Here is a 21,905-nt window from a genome sequence, read left to right as displayed (position 1 = left end):
TCATCCTTATACCCGCTCTTTACCTTCTCCCCTCCCACTGGTACCCATTCCCTCAATAGTCTTACTTTCCATGCTGCTTTTTTTTTTCCCAAGGTGCATCTACTACATTTCAATCAGAATAGTTTTCTCTATTGCTTTCTCTTTCCCCACTCCTCCAACCCTTATTGACCAACAGATTTCACTGAGATTCCTTATATCATCTTCAGACAGTTACATTGCATTTAAAATTACTCACCACCACCCCCATCTTTCATTTTCCCTCTCTTCTCTGGCTCAGCCTCCTAAACAATCTCATTGTTAGAATATATATGTATGTATATATATATATATATATATATATATATATATGTGTGTGTGTGTGTGTGTGTGTATGTATATACATACATAGAGCATATATGCATATATACACATACAATGATATATATGTGGGTAAGTCTATATATACATACATATGTATATGATACAAACATATGTATATATGTCATATGTATATATGTCTAAACTTCCACAAATAAGCATAAATGCATTTTGGCTTTTTAAGCATGGCTTATCTTGCTCAACATTATGTTTTCCAATTCCATTCATTTTCTTGCAAATGACATGATTTCATTTTTCTTCATGGCTATTAATAGTCCATGACATAGATAACATCTGTGCACCATACAGTCCTTGTTCATTCATCTGCTGCTGGATACCTCAGCTGATTACAGTTTACCTATTGTGAATAGAGATGCAATGAACATGGGCATGCAGGTAGCTTTGTTATAAATCAGTTTATACTCTTTGGAATATATATACAATAGTGGAATAGTGGGGTCATAAGATAGGTCCATAGCTTTGTGAGGACCCGTCATTTAATTTCCACAGTGGTCACCTTAGTTTATACGCCCATCAACAGTTTGTTGTTGATTTTCTTGATGGAATCTTGGTGTAGTTTTGTTTTTGTGGTCTTGTTTTTTGTTTTGGTGCCAGTCCTGGGGCTTTAATTCAGAGCCTGGGCACTACATCTGAGCTTTTGTGCTCAAGGCTAGCACTCTACCACTTAAGCCACAGCTCTACTTCCCATTTTCTGGTAGTTCATAGAAGATAAAGTCTCATGGATTTTCCTGCTCTGGCTCCTCAGTAGCTAAGAACATACCTTTATATATATTAGCTAACAGTATTTCTTCTGAGAACTGTCTAATTTCCTGGCCCATTTTTAACTGGATTGTTATTTTGCTATTTAATTTTTTCAGCCATTTGTATACTCTGTATATTATGTTTCTTTTTTAGCAATTGTGTTTTTAATCTGATCTTCAAAAACCAATAAAACCTTTCTCTTCCCAGAAGATTTATTCTTTAAGAATAAATCTAAGACCCCAAAACACTTTTCAGCTTTTTCTTTTAATCTTTTTGAGTGCTAAGAATGAAATCCATGGCCCCAGGCATGCTAATGCAACAGCCTTTATCTCTATGATCTTCTGACTTTGGTAGCCTTTTCTTTCCTTCCCTCCTTCCTCCCCCTCCCCGCCCCCCTTCTTCTCACTTTCCCCTTTGGGCGCAGGCAACCACTTTCTCCTGCTTTTCTTCTAATTGCTTTGGCTTTTGCACCTTATTCTCCTTTAGAGAATAAGGTTCCTCTTATTCAACCTAAGGTGAATTGTTTCCTCAGACTACTGACCCAACACTCATTTTCCCATAAAAACACTCTTGTGACTTTCAGTCATGCATTCTATCAGCAGGTATTTATAAAACATCTACGATATAAAAGGTAGGTTTCAAGTACTTCATGTTGTTTTAAGCATTCATACTTTAACAATCTGATGAATCTCTACCTATCACCTCTTCTCCTGAGGTTGAAACCTATGTACTCAGGGGCAGGCTCAGTTTTTCTCTACCTAGACACCAAAGAACTCAACAATCTCAACTGAACACATCTCTTGTCTCTCACTTATCCCATCTACCTCTAAGAAATCCTCAAACTTAATTTCTTCCCTCAAGTTCTTATCTCCATGAATTATACATCTACCCAAAGACCTAAAGGAACTGTCAAATCTATAAGCTTTGTTCCATCTGCCTAAATATCACAAATAACTGCTTTCTGGCAAATATATATAATATATAGATAGATAGATAGATAGATAGATAGATAGATAGATAGATAGATAGATAGATAGATAGATAGATGTGTGTGTGTCTTTCCACTATGTATGGTAGCAGAATTTACTTTGTTTCCACATTTCTTCCCTCAATTTCCATATAAATTCAAAAACCCCTGCAGCCCAGAGGGACTTCCTAAAATCAAGTTTGATCACTTTCCAATTCAAAAACTTTCAAAGGCTTCCCATGACCCTTAGGATAAAAGATAAAATCCTTTACAGGGCTTGAAGGCCTTCCAGATTTGTACAAGTTTTCTGTTAACTCCTCCTCTTACATTATATGTTAATAAACACCAAATTTACTTCAACTCCTCCAAAGGGCCCTAGGCTTGGATCCTTCTCAATCTCAGCTTTTCATTATGTTAATTTATGCTCATATTAGCTTTCACCTTAAATGGCTTTTCCCCTAAAACAAGCAATTACAGTGCCCTTCTAAGTACTCCTAGAGCACCCAACCATAGCACTAATTACTCACACTATAATTACTTATTCACTAGTGCATTAACTCTGGGAAGGCAGGAACTGTTGTTACAGTCACCATTTTATTCTAAGAGCCTAGTATAGTATGTTCTCAAACTCTGGTGACTAAAAGAACATAAAATTCAATAAATAACCTTTTTTTTTTCTCGTGGGGCTTGAATGCTGGGCTTGGGTGCTGTGCCTGCGCTCTTCAGCTCAAGGCCAGCGCTCTACCACTTGAGCCACAGCACCACTTCTGGTTTTAGAGTGGTTTATTGGAGATAAGAGTCTCATGGAGTTTCCTGCCAGGACTGGCTTTGAACCGTGATCCTCAGATCTCAGCCTCCTGAGTAGCTAAGATTACAGGCATGAGCCACCGGCACCTGACCCAATCTTGGTTTTCAATCAATGAATAAAAAGTCAAAACTCAAAAGATCATAATTATTGCCATCAATCTAAAGAAAAACAAAATACAGGCACCACAGCAGGAGAGGTATGGCTGTGGCAAAAGTGATAGAGTACTTGCCTAGAAAGTAAGCTGCTCAGGTGAAACTAATCAAGATGTACTATACACATAAATGATAATATATGGACATGCTAAAATGAAATCCCTTTGTACAACTATTTGAAGAACATAATTAAAAGAAAAGAGAGATCCTGAGTTCAATGCCCAGCATCACCAAAGGGGGGAGGGGAGTAGAATGACAGTTATATCCTGCCTTAATTTTGTTACCATTGTAAAAATTAAAAATTCAGGAACAGTAAGCCCCAGGATCAGCACAAAATAAAAAGTAAAAAAATAAAGCATTGGATTTTAGAAAATAAATCCTTATCCATTTCAGATAACATAAGAAAGTATTAAAACTAATGACCAATAATAGTTTTATTTTATATCTAATTTCAAGTATTCTCATCTGGCAATTCTCTAGCATTTCAATATTTAGCTTCAGGCCAACAAACAAACATATAGATCAGCCTATTTGCCACTCACACAAAGTTGGTTGAGGAAGACCAAGGCCAGATATTTGCATTTTTATTCTCAAGACACCAGTTTGCTTCTTTTGCTTTTGATTCACATTCTATAACAAAAAAAGGAGTGTACTTGAAAGACAGGGAAAAAAATGTGTGTGTGTGTGTGTGTGTGTGTGTGTGTGTGTGTGTACTTGAAAGACAGGGAATAAAAGGGTGTGTGTGTGTGTGTGTGTGTGTGTGTGTGTGTGTGTGTTGGTCCTGGGGCTTGAACGCTGGGCCTTGGTTAGTGTGGGGGGGGGCGGTCCTGGGCTTGAACTCTGGGTCTTGGCGCTGCCCCTGAGCTCTTCAGCTTCCGGCTAGCACTCTACCACTTGAGCCACAGCGCCACTTCCAGTTTTCTGACGGTTTATTGGAGATCAGAGTCTCATGGACTTTCCTGTATGGACTGGCTTTGAACTGCAATCCTCAGATCTCAGCCTCCTGAGTAGCTAGGATTACAGGTGTGAGCCACCAGAGCCCAGCATCATATGAGAATCTTCATGATTAAAAGTCTTTTATGCCTGGCACTAATGGCTCACACCTGTAATCCTAGCTACTCAGGAGGCTGAGATCTGAGGATCAGGGTTCAGAGTCAGGCCAAGCAGGAAAGTCTGTGAGAGTCTTATCTCTCCAATTAACGACCAGAAAACCTGAAGTAGCACTGAGGGTCAAGTGGTAGAGCACTATCCTTGAGCTGAAGAGCTCAGGGACAATGCCCAAGCCTGGAGTTCAAGCCGCCCAACAATAAGAACAACAACAACAAAAAGATTCTCATATGGAATAATAGTTGATTTGAATAACTTTTTGAAAAGAAAAAGATAGTTGGGTGCTAGTGGTTCCCAACTGTAATCCTGGTTACTCAGAAGGCTCAGATCTGAGGATAGAGGTTCAAAATGAGCATGGGCAAGAAAGTCCATGTAACTTTGAAAAAGCTGGAAGTGGAACTATGGTTCAAGTGGTACAGTATTAGCTTTGAACAAAAAAAGAATAGGGACAATTAATACTCGGGCTGTGAATTCAAACCTCAGGATGGGTGTGCATATATACATACACATTTTTTCATGTTCCTTCTATATAAATAAATCTTACAGAATGACAGGAATCACTCAAGGAGTTTGAATAATTTCTAGATGTCAAAAAGAAAAGTACAAGAATCTTTATTCACTCAAAGTGGTCTTTTTTTTTTTTTTGGTCCGGTTGTGGGGCCTCAACTCTGGGCCTGGGTGCTGTCCCTTAGCTCTTCAGCTCAAGGCTAGCACTCTATCACTTGAGCCATAGCGCTATTCCCGGCTTTTTTCTTTGTGCTCATGTGATGCTGAGGAATCGAACCCAGGGCCTCATGCATGCAAGGCAAGCGCTCTACCACTGAGCCACCTTCCCAGCCCCTCAAAGTGGTCTTAATTCAACAAGCAGGTATGTAGTGTCTCTAAAATTGGGATAGTCAAGGATGACAAACCCCCAGAACAATTTCTCTGCTTGTCAAAGGGGCATCACACACACACACACACACACACACACACACACACACACACACACACACACACACACACACACACACACACACACACACACACACACACACACACACACACACACACACACACACACACACACACACACACACACACACACACACACACACACACACACACACACACACACACACACACACCCTACTACTACTACAAATCTGGACTATGATTCAATTTAAACCCAAAGTTGCTGAAATAAAGATTATGGAAAATGAAGTTAGAAAGAAGAGAGTTTTAGATAGGAGGTGGTCAGGCCTTTACAAGAAGCCATTTTTAAACAAGTCTTCATAGATGAGACCTTGGCAAGTATGGACAGAGTCCAACTTTTGGTGACAATGACTAGCAAGGCAGGGTACTGCAGTGAGGAAAGTGACAGCAGTAGTCTGTTATTCAGTACTTTTTATAGACTGCTGATAGCAGCTGAGAAGTCATTTAAATGAGTGGCATTTATACAGGAGGGACATAAGTTTATTAAAGGCATTTACTTTTTTTGTGTGTTATGTGCCAATACTAGAAGTAATGGCTTAAACTTGGTGCTGTCCCTTACCAGGTGAACCACAGCTCTACTTCCAGCTTTTTCCTGACTACACAGAGATAAGAGTTGTCTCATACTTTCCTGCACCAGCTGGCTTCTAACCAGGATCCTCAGATCTACCCTTTTGTGTAGGGAGGATTATAGGTGAGAGCCACCAGTGCTTAGCCATTTACATTGCTTTTAATGACTGACTAGGTGTTTATGACCTATACAGTGGAGTTAACTTGAACATACTTATCTTAGTAAAGGCAATTTATTTATTTTAATAGAGGCAACTGAGGCTCAGGGAAGATACAGTCATTGACTAAGTCACACAGTCTAATCCAGCCAAACATCAAAAGCCTGAGCTAACTCCTACTACACTAAGCAGATGACCCTTCTGGCTAATTCACTTACCAATTCAGCCCCATTGAGTCAAAAATGCACTGACTTCACAAATGTCCTCCTGAAACAAACAAAAACAAGTGCTATTAAATAGTGTATTTATACAGTTTTGTGGTAAAATTTCTCCAAGGGGGTCACATTTTTGTATGTTTTTAAAAATAACAACAGATTGGTTGAGATACAGTACTACATCTAATTTACTTACTTAAAGGTCATGTCTTGGGTGAGAGGTGTGACTCAAGAAAGCACTTATTTAGCAAATTCAAGCCTCTGAGTTCAAACCTCAATAGAGAGGGGAGGATGGGAGAAGGACAACTCCCTCATAAAAACACTTTCTTTTTAGCAATTCTGGAGGCTTGAACTTAGGGCTTTGTGCTTTCCAGGGAGGTACATTACCAGTGTACAATGCCTCTGGTTCCATTTGCTTTTATGAAAGATGGTGTTTCCCCATTATCACCTCCCACCCACAGCTGGGATGGTAAATACAGACTATACCAAATGAACTCTCTTTTAAAAACATAATCATATATATTTTTGGGGGAGGGGAAGGCTGGTCATAGGGCCTAAACTCAGCTCTTCAGCTCAAGGCTAGCGCTCTTGCACTTGATCCATATCATCACTTCCAGCTTTTTCTGCTTATGTGGTGCTGAGGAATTGAACCCAGGACTCATGCATGCAAGACAAGTGCTCTACCACTGAGCCACCTTCCCAGCCCCAATTTTATATTTTTTAAAGGTGTTTTACAGAGGGGTTATCATTTCCTAAGTGATGAGTACATTTCTTTTTGGGGATGGTGTCACCTTTTCCTTCGCTTTCCCCTAGTTCTCCTCCATTTCTGCCCACAAGTTACATAGTACATTTTCCACATAGTGAATAATGAATAGTATGATTGCATTTGTTCATCCTCCCTCCTCTTCTGTGCCCTCTTTAAAAAAAAAAGAAAAAAGAAAAAAGAAAAAGCTAACACCACCACCACTAATACCATCACCACCACCAAGCCCATTCTTTTTGGTTAAGACAGGGTCTCATTTTGTTCAAAACCCAATCCTCCAAATCTCTACCTCCTGAATACAGGCATAAAAACAACTCATGAACTGAAAGTTTTCAAACTCAAGCTATCCTGGCCCACAGTTGGTGTAAATGATTTTTCTCAAGTCTATTTAGCTTCTCTATTAGCTATTAGCTATTCTCTATTAGCCTGTTAGCTTCTTTAGCTGCTTCATTCATTTCATCACCTAACAGGATGGGCAGAAAACTAGAACCTTAAGCAATAGCTACACTGCAGAGAAAAATGACTTTTACGGAACTAGTGAGCCTTTCTCTTGCCTTTGGTCTTTACCTCTAAATCTTATCCATTCAAGTTTGGTAGGGACTTCTCAATGTAAACTAGGTCAATTGTAATGCTTATCAACTTTATCAAAGAAGAAGTATATTATTTTTGTTATTTTATTTTTAGAAATAGTATAAATGAATTGTAATTTCCTTAATTGTCCTGCTAGTGTAATCTTAATACTATTAAGCCATATATGAAACTACTTTTCTTCTTCCTACGATATATGTTTCATAAATTTATGTATTTCTAACAATAGTATATGGTGCCACTTGGAGAGTTGCAAATATTTTTCTTCCCATTGATCCAAATTATACTAAAACTGAAAGAGACTCCTCAGAATTTCTGGCACAAAATTAGGGCTGCTACTCATTTTTTATCACTTTGATAAAATTTTATGTACTACTTTTGCTTTAAAATTATTATTACTGGGGCTGGGAATGTGGCTTGGTAGTAGAGTGCCAGCCTTCAGCAAAGGAAGCTCAGGGACTGAGCCCAGGGCTTGAGCTCAAGTCCCAGGACTGGTAAATAAAATAAAATAAAATAATTATTACTGGCTTGGACTGGGATATAGCTCCAGTGGCAAAGCATTTGCCTAGAAAGTACAACATCCTAGGTTTGATTCCCAGTACCAAAAAGAAAAAACACACACACACACAAAATACAGTTAAGTAAAGTGTTACTATTGCTAATTCATTACCCTATATTCTTTAGGGAGGAGGTTAAGACTGAAGGCTAATATATAATAGACTTAAGCCTGTATTTAATTTCTGAAGAACTATTTACTTTGAATAAAAATAGATGCATCCAGGTTCAAATATACTGTGAAATGGGAAAGAATTTGGTTTTACCCAGATTAGATTTTGAACTAGTATCTTGATATTTCATAAAATTTGTCACTTTTTTTTTTGGTCCGTCATGGGGCTTGAACTCTGTCTGGGCTTGGGCGCTGTCCCTGCCCTCTTCAGCTCAAGGCAAGCGCTCTACCGCTAGAGCAACAGCGCCACTTCCTGTTTTCTAGTGGTTTATTGGAGATAAGAGTCTCACGGACTTTCCTGCCTGGGCTGGCTTTGAACCGTGATCCTCAGATCTCAGCATCCTGAGTAGCTAGGATTACAGGCGTGAGCCACCGGTGCCCGGCAATTTGTCACATTTGATTTCGTCAAATTACACTTACCTTTCAATTTAACAAAAAGTTTCCTTTTCTTTCTTTTCTTTTCTTTCTTTCTTTATTGTAGTAGTAGGGATTAAACTTCAGCTTTGTGCTTGCTGGGCTTGATGGCTGAAGCTAAACTATGTAAGCCACACCTCCAGCCCAAGTATCTACTCTTAATAGATAAAAACTTGAGATCCTTGTAGGAGGGTGTGGGGAGGGCACAGAATCTGAGGAAGAAGAGTGAAAAGTGCAGCAGTGGGGCACACTGGACATTGATGAAAGTGAACTATACAACTCGTGGGAGGAGATGGGAGGGAGGGAATGTTGAGAATGAGGGAACAGATGGAAGGAAATGTACTTATTCCCTGATGCATATAAATGTAATCCCTCTGTATATATCACCTCTATAACAGTAAATTAATTTTTTTTTAAATCTTGAGCTCCTGAGCCTAGTACCAAACCAAAAAACCTGAATCCTGAAAATTTTTAAAAGGAATAAATCATATTGAGCTTTTGTATTCAAGACTAGTTAGTGCTCTACCACTTGAGGCACAGATCTACTATCTAACCTTTTGGTGGTTAATTGGAGATAAGAGTTTCACAGACTTTCCTTCAATGGCTAGCTTCAAACTGTGATCCTCATCTCAGCCTCCTGAGTAACTAGACTTAGTGGCTGAGTAACTAGAATTAGTCCTTTGCATGGTGGTTCTTGCCTATAACTAGCATTCAGGTAGCTGAGGCAAACAGATGAGATCAAGACCACCCCAAACTACAGTCTTTAAAAGAAAAACAAAAAAGTAAATGGCCCTTTAAGAATCACTCTAAAAGGAAGCTGAGATCTGAGAATCACTGCTCAACGCCAGCCTGGGCAGGAAAGTCCCTGAAACTCTTATCTCCAATAAATCACCAGAAAACCAGAAGTGGTGCTGTGGCTCAAGTGGTAGAGCACTAGTCTTGAGCCGAAGAGCTGAAGCACAGCGCCCAGACCCAGAGTTCATGCCCCATAACAAACAAACCAAAAAAAAACCTTTACAGTAATAATGTTATTCAAATTATTGTAGTTTGTTTCAAGGTTGGCTGAATTTGGCAGATACTCTACCATTTAAGCAGGGTCTCTAGCCTTTTTGCCCAATTACTGATGAAGATGAAGTCTCATACTTTTGCCCAGGATAGGCTTCAACTGAGATCCTTCTTATCTCAACTTCCTGAGTTGCTAATATTACAGAAATGAGCCACAGGTATTGAACTTTCAGAAGTTCTAGCTGGGCCCAGGTGGCTCACACCTATAATCTTAGCTACTCAGGAGGCTGAGATCTGAGGATAGCAGTTCAAAGCCAGCTTGGGCAATAAAGTCCATGAGATTCTTATCTGCAATTAACGACCAAAAACTAGAAGGATTTTGTGGCTCAAAGTGGTAGAGTGCTAGCCTTGAGCAAAAGAGCTCAGGGACAGAGCTCAGGCCCTGAGTTCAAGCCCATGATTAGAAAAAAAAAATATTTGAATAAAATTTACCAGTTTTTATCTGTTGGCTTTTTTTTTTTTTAATTTAAACACTGCCAGAGCTATCATTTGTAATTCACAGACTAAAGTTCTTTTTTTTTTGTTGTTGGTTGTGGGGCTTGAACTCTGGGCCTGAGTGCTGTCCCTCAGCTCTTCAGCTCAAGGCGAGCGCTCTACCACTTGAGCTACTGTGCCACTTCCGGTTTTCTGGTGGTTTATTGGAGATAGGAGTCTCACGGTCTTTCCTGCCCGGGCTGGCTTTGAACCGCGATCCTCAAATCTCAGCCTCCTGAGTAGCTAGGATTACAGGCGTGAGCCACCAGCGCCCGGCCAGACTAAAGTTCTTAAAGCCAGGCTATACCTATAGTCTTAGCTATTCTGGAGGCTGACAAAGAAAGACTGCCTAAGCCCAGTTAACAACCAGTTTGGGCAAAATAGTAAGACTCCATCTGAAAATATGAAATTTAAAGCCAGGTACCAGGGGATGATGCCTTTAATCTTAGCTACAAGAGAAGGATCTAGTTCAAAGGCAGCCCAGGCAGAAAAGTCCAGAGACTTTTACCTCCAATTAACAAGAAAAATGCTGGCTGTGAGGCACAATAGAGCACCTGCTGAGCAAATGTGAATAAATAAATTTAATAAGATTTAATAAATAAATTTAATAAATAAATTTATAAGTAAATAAATTTAATAAATAAGATGGAACTCACAAGGCAAGCAGAAAAAGTCCTGTTTGTAACAGTAAGTTCACCCTAGCAATAAAATTTCTTAATAGAGAAGAATCTGAAATAATTATGCTTTCTAAAGATTCAGAATGATATGGTTAGTATTGTTAATGAGATAAATTTAATTCATTTGTTTCTTGTTGAAGGTAAAATTACCATTTCTCAATTTCAAAACCAAAGGGAACAGTTTAATGTATTAGTCTAAGGAAATGAGCAGCATTCAAAAGAGAAGCTTATTCTATACTGAAATCATGAAAATACTTATATAACAGATGGCTGTGTAACTAAAGGAAAAAGGTTGTATTATATGACATTATGGTGAGCTGATATAAACATAGCCACTTTAGATACCACATTAAGTTAAGGACACTAACACTACACTTTTCAGAAAAAAGCCTGGTCAAAGATCTAACACGTTATTTGGGAAGGTCACATGTGTGGTGTAATCCCTGTTCTGAGGAGGCAGAGGAAGGAAGATCAAGTTCAGGACAGCATAGGCTACATAGTAAGACTTTCTCTTAAGACAAACAGCTGAGGCTGTTTGTTTTTTTGTTTGTTTCCTAGCTACTCAATCTAGAGGCTGAGCTCTGAGGATCTAGGTTTGAAGCCAGCCCAGGCAATTAATCAGCAGAAAACTCAAAGTGGAACTGTGGCTCAAAGTGGTAGACTGCTAGCCTTGGGCAAAAGAGCTCAGGGATAGTGCCTAGGCCCTGATTTCAAGCCCCATGGCCAACAAAAAAAAAAACAAAAACAAAAACAAAAAATGAATGTTAGTAAAGCTTTATAATTAGAGATGACTATATGATTAAACTTTGCAAGGCAAGCCAGCCAGTGGGATGGAGGAGGAAGGAAAGCTGGGGTTACAGTGACTTTACACATAAGCCAGATTCATATGTCAAAACAGAACCAGGTAATTTGAGGGAATGGATGGATTTGAAACAGATGAGGGAGAATAATGAAAGAGGTGACAATGATCAAGATGTACTGTACCCACTGACATGTTCAATTTTTTTTCTTTTTTTTTTTTTTGTGCCAGTACTAGGGCTTGAACTCAAGACCTGAGTACTTTCTTTTTTCTAGTCCTGAAGCTTGAAATCAGGTCCTAGGCACTGTGCTCAAGGCTAACACTCTACCACTTGAGCCACAGCATCACTTCCAGCTTTTTTCTGTTTATGTGGTACTGAGGAATTGGACCCAGGACCTCATGCATGCTAGGCAAGCACTCTGCCACTAAGTTACATCCCCAGCTCTTTAATTTTTTGTTGTTGTTGGTGGTGGTGGTGGTGGGGCTTCAACTCTGGGCCTAGGCACTGTCACTCAGCTCTTCAGCTCAAGGCTAATTAATGCTCTAACCACTTGAGCCACAGTGCCACTTCTGGTTTTCTGGTGGTTTATTAGAGAGAAGAGTCTCACAGGCTTTCCTGCCCAGGCTGGCTTTGAACCATGATGCTCATATCTCAGCCTCCTGAGTGGCTGGGATTTCAGGCTTGAGCCAACAGTGCTCAGGGCCCCTTGAATTTTTTTTAAGCCTGAATTTTCTTTCAGTGTTTCCCACAAAGCTACTGATAAACATCACAAGGCAGGAATAAATCTTGTAAAAGAACCTACTAGGCTCTAATTTGATCTTATGGAGCACTTTACTGTATTTTCCTTTTTTGATGAAATTATCATAATATTCCTTCCTTTCTGCAATCCTTATTCTACAACCTATTTTTCACTGTTGAGCAGCATGTAAGACTTATTTTAACATGTACACATTTCTTAGTTGTATGCATGAACTAGTCAAATGTGCCCAAGGGCTGAGCCTTTTTGTTTTCAGACACATACTATATACTCACATGAAACACTCAAAACAAGTTTTTAAAGTGACTTGGCTATTTCAAAGTCTAAGACTGAACTTGCTTATTATAATCAAAGCAATGTAAAATGCATGTTTTAAATCCTCCTCTTGAAAGAGTTTCCACTGCTCCACTGTGAGGTATTTATTGGTAACTTGAAGAGTGGCTGCTCAAGAGCTGCTACAGCACTGAATCACTACGAGTACTACCAGTACTACTCTGCTTTTACTTAGCATTTGTCTAATCTGAAGGAATTATTCATTAATCAAAGACTATATTTAAACACAAAGAAAGACAGCTTCACTCAACTGGCTAGAATGTTTGAAGTTATATTTAATTCCCTCTTTCCTTTAAAGGATCATTATTCTCTTCCTTTTTTTTTTTTTTTGGCTGCCAGTCCTGAGGCTTGAACTTAGGGCCTGGGCACTGTCCCTGAGCTTCTTTTGCTCAAGGCTAGCACTCTACCACATTGATCCAGAGTGCCACTTCCAACTTTTTCTGTTTATGTGGTATTGAGGAATTGAACCCAGGGTTTCATAAATGCTAGACAAGGATTCTACCACTAAACCACATTCCCAGCCCACTTCCTTCATAATTTTAATAGAAATGTGAGGGGCACATTTCTTCTAGTATTCCTATAACAAAGTTAATCTTTTCCCTGATTTTATTATTCTCTGCATTTATGTCATAAGATAGAAAAGCTGAATACTCTTAAGACTAAGACATTTGTCACGCTATAGAACAATGACAAGTATAGCATCTACAAATTTATTAGGTCCTAATGTGGCAGGAACTCTTTCAGTGCCTAAGAGACAGGAATATTTTACAATCTTCTTTATATTACAGATGAGGAAAAGAGTGAGCATGAAACTCACAAAAATGGGCTGGGAAGGTGGCTCAGTGGTAAAGCGCTTGCCTTGCATGCATGAGGCCTGGGTTCGATTCCTCAGCACCACATAAGCAAAAAGAAAAAGGCCGGAAGTGGTGCTGTGGCTCAAGTGGTAGAGCACTAGCCTTGAGCTGAAGAGCTGAGGGACAGCGCCCAGGCCCAGAGTACAGGCCCCACGACCGGACGACCCCCCCCCAAAAAAAAAAGAAAAGAAAAGAAAAAGAAAGAAAGAAATTCACAAAACTAAGCAGCAGTAGAAAAGGAGAGTTGGCAGCTGAACTCAAGTCCTTGACTGACACTATTTTACACATTTTACTAAACATCAAAACTTATGAGAAAAGAATATGCTTGCTCTAAGACTGCATACTCTTATAACAGGAGATTATAAATGAATCCCATTTAATATCTTCAACTAGTTTTTAAGATTTGTTTACTATTGAGCAAATGCAGAGTATCCCAATACCCTTATACATTTAAGAAATAGGAGGACTGAACCCAGGGGCTTCCATGTAGAGTAAGGACTCTACCACTGAGTTAGATTCTCAATGCTATTTAATTGTTTTATTTGTAGGGGTTTTTTTTTTGTTTTTTGTCGGTTGTGGGGCTTGAACTTTGGGCCTGGGTGCTGTCCTTCAGCTCTTCAGCTCAAGTCTGGTACTCTACTACAGCACCATTTCTGGTTTTCTGGTGGTTTATTGGAGTTAAGAATCTCACATAGGGGCTGGGAAGGTGGCTCAGTGGTAGAGCACTTGCCTTGCATGCTCGAGGCCCTGAGTTCAATTCCTCAGCACCACATAAGAAAAAAGCCGGAAATGGCGCTGTGGCTCAAGCGGTAGAGTGCTATCCTTGAGCTGAAGAGCTGAGGGACAGGGCCCAGGCCCAGAGGTCAGCCTTCATGACCGACCAAAAAAGAAAAGTATACTGGAATGTTGATACTTCATCCATCATCAGCCCTATAATGCCAACCTCTATGTGGGAGAAAAATTTAGTCTGTCTTCTTCAAGCCACTTTTGCTTCCATTTCTACATAGCAGCAAAGAGCAATTCCTATTTGAAATATTCACTGCTTAGGGTTTCAACTTGGGTCATCTTGTTACATACATACAAATATTCTGAAATCTGAAACATTTCTGGTCCCAAGCAGTTCAGATAAAGGCTATGCAACCCATAACATAATTATACAAATCTTTGGGTTTATTTTTTGTAAGGTATATCATTTTCTACACTTTTATTTTAAATGTGTCCCCTAAACTATATTTTAAGAGAATAATTTTGCAGTATTTCAACCACATATAGTTATTAGCTCGTGACTTTACAGCCTAACAATCAATCATCTCACTAGAGAATTTATTTATATCCATTATGACCACAGATATATTTGGTCTTCTTTTTTTTTTTTTTGGTCCGGTCGTGGGGCCTGAACTCTGGGCCTGGGTGCTGTCCCTCAGCTCTTCAGCTCAAGGCTAGCACTCTACCACTTGAGCCACAGCGCCACTTCCGGCTTTTTTCTTTTTGCTTATGTGGTGCTGAGGAATCGAACCCAGGGCCTCAGGCATGCAAGGCAAGCGCTCTACCACTGAGCCACCTTCCCAGCCCCTATTTGGTCTTACTTCTAACCACATCTTTGTTCTATTGTTTATTTCTCCTTTTTTCTACATTAAAGTCTACCTCTCTCATGCCACTCCTTCCCTGCTACATCTTTTTTCTACAGTGCTGAGGAAAAACCCCTAGCCATGCACAGTTTGTTCTACAGAAGTGTTCTACCACTCAACTTTAACCCTAGCCTCTTCACAATGTTCATCTTTTCTGGGGCTACCCTGGACCTCAAGATCCTGAATTTAATCACATCTGCAAGGTCTTCCTTGTTTTTATGTTTTTGGTTTTTTTTTTTTTTTTTTGGTCAGTCATGGGGCTTGAACTCATGGCCTGGGCACTGTCCATGAGCTCTTTCACTAAAGGACAGCACTCTACCACTTTGAGCCATAGTGCCACTTCCAGTTTTCTAGTGATCAATTGGAGATAAGTCTCATGGGGCAGGCTGGCTTTAAACCATGATGCTCAGATCTCAGCCTCCTAAGTAGCTAGTATTACAGATATGAGCCCAGTGCCCAGTTTGTTTTGGATTTTTGGAGACAAGGTCTTGTTATAACCTCACATTCAAAATCCTTCAGCTTTAAAGGCATGTGCTACAACCCTGGCTTTGTCTGATTCACATTTAAGATAACATTCAGAGGTGCTGGACAGAAGGTCATTTTTCTGCTACTACAGACAGAACAGACCTTTCAGGTCTTTTTTTCTTTTTCTTTTTTTGTCAGTTGTGGGGCCTGAACTTTGCGTTTGGGCGCTGTCCCTCAGCTCTTAGTTCAAGGATAGCGCTCTACCACTTGAATGACAGAGCCACTTCTGGCTTTTTCTGCTTATGTGGTGCTGAGTAATCCAACCCAGAGCCTCATGCATGCACGGTAAGCACTCTACCACTGAGTCACCTTCCCAGCCTCCAGCCTTTTTTTTTCCTATAGGTCTTAAATGTATCGTTTTCTCCCTTTTGTGTTCTTATAGCATTTTGTGTTTTTTCTTTGGAATTCCCTTTTTAATCTATCTAATATGCTGTTAAGTTTGTCCTTAAATTTATAATTTCAGTAATTAATACTTTTTCATCAATTAATTCTACATGCCTATTTTGGAATAAGGAATTTGGAACAAGGTATTCTTTGTTCCTAAGTCATATTCTGAACTATCCCATGTTTCTGCAGATATATTAAACACATATATTTTATAGCCGATATCCAGTAATAATGGTACCTGAAGTCTTTGTATGATTTCGGTGTTTTGTTGTGGTTATGGTGATCTACTTCCTCTTGTGCTTTGTGACATTTTTTAAACAGAGAGCTCATGCTCTCTGAAATATTATCTTTGGTAATTCAAGGCCTCTGAAGGGACTATTTCCCTTGAAAGAAACAGGATTCATTACTGTGCTTGCCTGGGCATAACACCAAACTCAAGCTTGTTTGCTTAAAACAAGTATTGTCCTACAGGTGGTTTTAGTTTTTGTTTTTCTAGTGGCGCTGTGGCTCAAATGATAGAGTGCTAGCCTTGAGCTGAAGAGTTCAGGAACAGTGCCCAGGCCCAGAGTTCAAGCCCCACCACCAACAAAAAAAAAAAAAAAAAAAAAAGTTTTTGTTTTTCCCAATTCACACAGATATTAGGGCCCTAAGTTTTGATAAAGGCATTTTTAGGGCAAAGTTCTTTCTCTCTCTATTTACAGTTAAAGCTGAAAGGAGAAAGTTCTCTTAAGTATTAAGTATTCTCTTTGCTAGGCTAATATCTTTTCCTGGTTCTTCTATGTAGAAGGTTGCGGCTTTTAGAGGGTTCAGAGTCTAGGAAGCTGTATCCCTAGTCTTTCTTCTAAATTGTATTTCTCTTATTTGTTGCCTCTTGAGTCCTGTGTGTTTTTGTTTTGTTTGGGTTGAGACAAGGTCTAGAAGGCAGCCCAGGCTGACCTCCAAGTTACTATGTAGCCAGGATAGCCTTAAACTCACAATCCCCCTGGTGGTGGGTCCTCCTCAGGGTTAGAATTATAGGTATATACTACCACCTTGGCTCCATGTGTACCCTTCAAAAAGTGAAATGAAGCCAAGCATAGTAGATCACACTTGTAATTAGCTGCTTTGGAGATGAAGAGCAGGAAAATGAAGACATTCAAGACCACCTAGGCAAACAATTCACAATACTACATTCTCAACCAACTGCCAGGTGTGGGGTGCATAACTGCCATCCCAGTAGAAAGCAGAAATATAAGAATTGCAGGCTAAGCCGGGCGCTGGTGGCTCACGCCTGTAATCCTAGCTATTCAAGAGGCTGAGATCTGAGGATCGAGGTTCAAAGCCAGCCCGGACAGGAGAGACCGTGAGACTCCTATCTCCAATAAACCACCAGAAAACAGGAAGTGGCGCTGTAGCTCAAGTGGTAGAGCGCTCGCCTTGAGCTGAAGAGCTGAGGGACAGCGCCCAGGCCCAGAGTTCAAGCCCCACGACCAACAAAAAAAAAAAAAAAAAAAAAAAGAATTGCAGGCTAGATAGTCATAATCATGAGATCCTATCCTAAAAAGCAAAAAGGGCTGGGGGCATGGTTCAAATGGTAGAGTACTGCCTAACAAGTGCAAGACTCTTGAGTTCAAAGCCCCATACCAACAACAACAGAAAAAAAAAAAACAAAAATTGAAAATGAAGCTAGTATCAGTGGCTCACACATATAATCCTAGCTATTTAGAAGGCTGGGTGTAGAGCATAGGCTAGCCTGTGTAGAAAACTTTATGATACTCCACTTCCAAAATAACCAGCAAAAAGTAGAAGTAGAGGTGTTGCTCAAGTTGTAAACACCAGCAGAACATGCAGGCTGAGCAACTGAGGCACCCTGAATGTAAGCCCTGGTACTGCCAAAAAACAAAAAAAGGTAAAGTGCTAATCATCTGGAACCAGTTAAGTGCCAGTAGGGAACCAGACACTTTGGACAATTCTTAAGGTTTTGTTTTTTTAAAAAGCTGAGCACTGGTGGCTTATGCCTGTAATCCTACTCAGAAGGCTGAGATATGAGGACTACTGCTCCTGTTTGAAGCCAATGTGTGTGTGGGGGGGGAATGGATGAGGGAAGGAAGGTCCAAGACAATCTTATCTCCAATTAACCAGCAAAAAGCTAAAAGTGGAGCTGTGGCTCAAGTGATAAAGCATTAGCCTTGAGAAAAAAGCTGAGGGAACAACACTCAAGCCCTGAGATCAAGCCCAAAGACCAGCACAAAACAACAACAAAAAACAACTTTAAGTCCTTACAATCTTTGCCACCTCATTCCTATAAAAAGGCTGGAGTCTTGGTTTGGGATGCTTTTTTTTTTTTTCTTTTTTCGTTTTTTTGTCAGTCATTGCCTTGAACTCTTCAGCTCAAGGCAAGCGCTACCAGTTGAGCCACTGGGCCACTTCCAGTTTTCTAGTGGTATATTGGAGATAAGGGTCTCACGGACTTTCCTGCCTGGGCTGGCTTTGAACAGTGATCCTCAGATCTCAGCTTCCTAAGTACCTATGATTACAGGTGTGAGCCACCAGCACCCAGCTGGGATGCTTTTTCTTGAGACAAAAACCTTGCTATATTAGCCAAGCCTGGTCTCAAAGTTGTGATCCTCCTATATTGATCTCACTAGTGCTAGGATTATTTGTTCCACCTATCTATCACAAGGAACACTTTTGTTTGAAGGTCAGTTTTTCAAAACACTGGGAATAAAGTATACCTACTGTCAACTGTAACAAATGTTAGATTGTTATGTCAAAAGTTCTGAAATTACGGGGATGGGAAGGTGGTTCAGTGGTAGAGTGCTTGCCCTGGGTTCAATTCCTCAGCACCACATAAACGGAAAAAGCCGGAAGTGGCCCAGTGGCTCAAGTGGTAAAGCACTCACTCACCTTGAGCTGAAGAGCTGAGGGACAGTGCCTAGGCCCAGAGTTCAAGCCCCACGACTGACCCCCCCCCCTTCCAAAAAAAAAAAAAGTTGGAGATCAACCTGGCTACCTAGTGAATTCTAGGCCAGCCTGGCTATGCAGTGTGACTTTGTCTACAATATAAAAATAAAAATAAAACAAAAACCAAAAACCAAGAAACGAAAGAACTCATCACTACTAGGCCTCAGTACTAGACCATATCCTTGGATTTTTGAGTAATCAAATCACTGTTCCTAGTATTCATTGAATTTTATTTATTTATTTTGAGAGGTTCTCACTATGGATCCAGGGTTGCCCTTAACTTCACAATCTTCCTATTTCAGCATCCTGAGTGCTAGGTTTCATTGGACATTTTAGAGAATGAATTTACTACAAAAAGAAAAATTAACGAGGGCTGGGAAGGTGACTCAGTGGTAGAGTGCTTGCACTGCATGCATGAGGCCCTGGGTTCGATTCCTCAGCACCACATAAGCAGAAAAAACCTGGAAGTGGCGCTGTAGCTCAAGTGGTAGAGTGCTAGCCTTGAGCTGAAGAGCTGAGGGATAGTGCCCAGGCCCAAAGCTCAGGCCCCACGACCAACCCAAAAAAAAAAAAATACAAAAAGAAAAATTAACAAGATCTGAATGGCTATGTGAATTAACTCAAAGGAAAATAAAACTAAAAAAAAGAATTTACCAGAGAAAAAAATAGAACTATAAGTATTATTTTGCCACCTATTTCTAAGATCTTTGAGCTTTCCTATTATTTCAAATTTTCTAAATATTAGGCTATAAGATGTATTAATAGTATTGGTACCAAATTGAAAAGTGCTTGGGTTGAGAATGGGGCTTAGTGGTAGATGCCTGCCTAGCAAGCATGAAGCCCTGGGTTTGATTTCTTAGTACCACATAAACAGAAAAGGCTGAAAGTGGTGCTTGGCTCAAGTGGAAAAGTACTAGTCTTGAGCTAGTACTTAGGTCCTGAGTTCAAGCCCTGGAGTGACCAAAAAAAAAAAAAAAATAGGCATGCTTATAGACAAAAGTGAAGTAAGACTGGAAAGTAAAAATGATTTATGTGTTAGGATAGTGGAATTCTCACTTTTTCTTCATTTTATTTTGATTAAATAATTAATACAAAAAATGAATACCATCACTATCTTAAATTGGCTATCCTTTTCTACCCTGTTTAAAAATTATTCCTACAGATACCCAACTGCACACCACCCTCAGTCCTTCTCTCAGTGGTTGAATCAGAATGTTATAAGTTTCTATGGGCAGCTAAACTTAAAAAACATTCATTATAAAGTCTATCATGCTAGGGTTATTTCATAACTATAGACACCCCACTCTGCAGCTAAAAGAAAGCAGCCAGAAATATATTTTATATTGGTTTCAATGAAATCCTAATGCTCCAATGTATTATTCCAATGAAGAACACTGGGCTGAAATCACTGAGCAAAGGACTACTACTTTAATGTACCCCCTCCTCTCCTTTACAGAAAGGTAACAAAGGTTACACAAGCTGAGGGAGGGGTCACAGAAGGGCTGAAATACAATGGTTAAAGATTGCTGTTTCCCTGGATTCTCTGCCTATTGCTTTACTATTTCAGAAAAAAAAAAAAAAAAAGACCTCTCATATCCACACAGAAGACTAAGAAGTTTCTCCTGTGGTCCTGATGCTTCAACAGAAAACTAACAGAATCCTGAAAAGAACTTGAAACAGAATTCCAAAAAAGAATTTGAGCTTACTTTACTCTGGTTTGTCAGTTCATCTTTATTACAACTATATTTAAGAAACATAAATTTCTCCTTTCCTATCTTTATTACAACTATAGTTAAGAAACATAAATTTCTCCTTTCCTATCTATGACTACACAAGAACATATTGTAACTTCTAGATCTATGCACAACAAATGAAAGATGAAAGTAGTATGACAAACAATCCAAAGATGTAAATTGAATAAATAGATCAATAACCAGACAGATAGAGATGGCTTGACTTTCATGGTCAGTCCATATCAATAAAAATCATAGGTGAAGCCCAGAGTTCAAGCCCCATGACCGACAAAAAAAAATAAATCACTAGGTGAAAAGTCTCTGACTAGTAAGTGAGGTAAGCCAAAATCAGAGAGACAAACAGCACATGTTCTCTCTGATAGGCAGAAGTTAGATCTAAAATGCACCCGCCAGGCGCCAGTGGCACCTGCTTGTAATCCTAGTTACTCCAGGAGGCTGAGATCTGAGAATTGCCGTTCAAAGCCAGCTAGGGCAGTTAAGTACATGAGACTCATCTCCAATAAACCACTCAGAAAACGAAGTGGCACAGAGGCTCAAGTGGTAGAGCACTTGCCCTGAGCTGAAGAGCTGAGGGACAATGTTCAGGCCCAGAGTTCAAGCCCCATAACAAAAATAAATAAATAAATAAATAAATAAATAAATAAATAAATAAATAAATAAATAAAACATTCCAAAGATATGGAAACAAAGGACTTTTTAAACTTTTTTTCTTCTGATGACTCTGTATTCTTTACCTTATATTCAGTATTTCCAAGTGCATATCCATAGGAGGGAAGAAGAAAGGCATAAAATCTAAGGACAGGGCTGGGAAGGTGGCTCAGTGGTAGAGCACTTGCCTTGCATGTATGAGGCCCTGGGTTCAATTCCTCAGCACCACATAAACAGAAAAAGCCAGGAGTGGCACAGTGGCTCAAGTGGTAGAGCACTAGCCTTGAGCTGAAGAGCTGAGAGACAACACCCAGGCCCAGAGTTCAGGCCCCACGACCAACAAAAAAAAAAAATCTAAGGACAAAGGTGAAAATGCAGCAGTGGAGTACACTGGACATTGATGATAGTAAACTATACAACTGATAGGAGGAGGTTGGAGGGAGGGAATGGAAGAGAATGAGGAAACGTATGAAAGGAAATGTACTTAATACCTGAAACGT

At 39.7% G+C, this 21,905-nt stretch overlaps 1 protein-coding gene across 8 annotated transcripts in view; it reads right to left on the bottom strand.

The window, feature by feature from the left end:
• The window catches only part of Csnk1g1 (casein kinase 1 gamma 1), a 162,088-nt gene that overhangs the window by 113,123 nt on the left and 27,060 nt on the right, over positions 1–21,905 (bottom strand). For all 8 annotated transcript variants that reach the window (XR_011366640.1, XM_069995185.1, XM_069995186.1 and 5 more), the window contains exon 2: positions 6,072–6,120. The gene's annotated coding sequence lies outside the window, so the exon portion shown is untranslated. The remainder of the gene's footprint in view (positions 1–6,071; positions 6,121–21,905) is intronic.

The sequence above is a fragment of the Dipodomys merriami genome, unplaced genomic scaffold, assembly GCF_024711535.1.
Source record: "Dipodomys merriami isolate MVZ:Mamm:240054 unplaced genomic scaffold, mDipMer1.0.p SCAF_48, whole genome shotgun sequence".
NCBI lineage: Eukaryota > Metazoa > Chordata > Mammalia > Rodentia > Heteromyidae > Dipodomys > Dipodomys merriami.
This window is presented reverse-complemented; position numbering and strand designations above follow the sequence as displayed.